Source organism: Nanorana parkeri, unplaced genomic scaffold (assembly GCF_000935625.1).
Source record: "Nanorana parkeri isolate BGI_ZX_2015 unplaced genomic scaffold, ASM93562v1 scaffold2974, whole genome shotgun sequence".
Lineage (NCBI taxonomy): Eukaryota > Metazoa > Chordata > Amphibia > Anura > Dicroglossidae > Nanorana > Nanorana parkeri.
The window spans coordinates 82,404-85,091 of NW_017309242.1; positions in this window are offsets into that span (position 1 = coordinate 82,404).

The following is a 2,688-nucleotide window of genomic DNA, read 5'->3' on the forward strand; positions in this document are numbered from 1 at the left end:
CTCCTGCTGTTCCTTCCCCAATTGTAGCCACCAGTGTCGGAGCCTAGGAGGGATTGGTTGCGTTACCCGTGACAGATCAATGCATCATGGGAGGAGCTTACACTCCACTATATCCAGAAGGCCTGGGTATTTTTGTGGAGTTTGATGGACGGGGAGGGAGATGAGACAGGAGCACGAGGTGTAGGGATCAGGGGGCCTTTTTAGGACAATGTGCCAATCTACACAACCCTGCCCACTTTCTATACCCAGTTTGAGGTGTCAGAATGTTGCCAAGTTTTACCGATGAAGATATTCTAGTAAAAGGCCATTTCCTTTCCACCAGAACTGCATCACCGCATCTCATTATCACCCCAATCTTCTTCTATGCTCCTCCGAACACCTTTTTAGGAAAAGGGCCATACAACCCACATTGAAGATAACATGCAAGGCCTTTACCATATTGGGGGGGAATATTACAAGTTATTTACAATACAAGGGTATTTGTGCCCTTTGACCCGCCTGGTGTGATGTCATACTCGTCTATGTAACAAAAACCCCCAAACATCTCAGTGCTGCAGATTTAAATGGCAGTTTATTGGTTAAGTCATCACCAGGGTGATGGACAGACAAATGTTAGTAGTTCCATCATCTTCTAGAATATCTGGGTGACTTCTCCCGTGTCCAGTTCTACTGCAACTTCACTCCTGATGGGAAGAAAGTGGAAAACATACATGAGCAATACACTCCTATCACAATGCCGGTCACCAGGTCCTATCACAATGCCGGTCACCAGGTCATCAAGAAGGACCAAAAGCTGCATCTCAGTTTGTCCAGCTCCTCATATCCAAGTTCCCTCCTGCAGCTTGTCCTCCCCTCTCCCCCAATGGTGAGATTCCCCCCCAGTAATTCATTGTTGCCCCTCCCCCCTCCCAGGGGTCACCTTCTCACAGCTGAACTCCATCATAAGGTCCTTATTCTATATTATGGAGAATCCATCTGGAGAGGGCGACACCATCATCTGGCTTTGTAGTGGCCATGGGAGGCGGGGAGAACCAATGCTTCTGGTCTCTCGAGGAGGGAAACATTGAGATCAATGAGGAGTATCAGAAGAGCTCCTTTTAGATGAGTAAACGCAATGATCCTCTTCCACCCTGCCCCTCATCATGCCTCCATGCAGGTTACCCAACAACTGGGCTCACACAGGAGGAGACATGTCTCGGTAGTGTCAGGTGGAGTGGCCAGTGAAGACTGCACTATAATAGATCACCCAAAAGGTGTAACCATAGACAAAGCTCCTCCTATGGGGCCCAGAATGTTGGCTGTCAGGTAGCATTTGATAGATACATGTGGCGCCTGTATATGGATTACTTGCAAAGCAATTTGTATTCTGTATCACTAGGAGGCTTTTGCAATTGATATTAAAGAGAAAGGGCCCCATAATGGTTTTGTTATAGGGCCCCATGATGTATGGTTATAGCCCTCTGGTCACACTTCCAGCTTCTGCATCTATGTATAAAGAGTTCTGCACCTTTTCCTGTCAGCCTTGCTTGGCTGTCCTCATAGTATCTGAACCCCCCCCACCGGCTAAAGGGGACGTCCATCACAGAAGAGGAGAAGAGTTCAGCCGACCCGTCTCCAGGTCTGCTGGTTATTATAACGACAAGCAGCAGTCACTGAAGGAGATCTGCTTATGGACGTTCTTCTCATAGCCTCAAGTTTGTAGGACTCGGGTTTGAAGTTAACTAAACTATGAAACCTGCAGTCAAGGAACAATGTTAACAAAACGATGGACCCCCCTGAAAGTTCAGGGGGGGGGGTCTACCAAAGATGGAGAACTCTGACCGCCAACTGGTCAAGTCTAACCATCAGAAAAGAACAAAACACATGACCTGAAACGAGTCTTCTGACCCCATATTCAGGTGTCCATGTAGATCTGCAGACCAGCGAGCCAGAGACACCGGACCACCCCGAGTAACAAGGTGCAGAATTTTCACCCCACACAATTCAGCTCAATTTTGTTTTTTTCAATTTGAACCAAACGGCCAATTTTTCCAGACAAGCCTCTGAGATCCAGACTGTCTGCAGGAGGTAGACGCATCAAACGTGAAACCCAACATATGTCCCCGTTATAGCACCAAAATCATCTCCGCATGTTCCTTCTCCACTTCCTGTTTTATAAATGCGGCAATTTCAGTGGAAGAAGAAAAGAGAAATTCAAGACATAATTCCAAGACAATTCGAGTCGAAGTCACATGTCCTGAGGATGGGGTACTTACAGGGGGCAAAGGTGTTGACAATGGGGCAGGAGCCAAACTTCACCGCTGTAAGGAAAGACGTTCACCGTTATCTGCGTCTCCCGGGAAACACCTTCTATACACATCTCATCATTTCCTTCTACAATCTCACATTCCAGGTCCGGGGCACTTCCAGGTTTTCGGGTCATTTCATGCAAATTTTTAAGACAATCTTAAGTCTGACCCTCCCCCCGTGTTGGATACATTAGTCAATTCTTAGATTTTGTTTTTATTGCTGTGTCTGATTGTGGAGATATCCGGACCCAATGAGATGCCGCCAGGGGAAACCGCATGAGGCTGCCCCATTATAGGGATGACCCCGGATACATTGCACTCCAAAACCATCATGGTCCACTTTTTCTTCTATTACCCCCACCAGCCATGATCTGCCAGAAGCACAGAGACCCAGTGATGA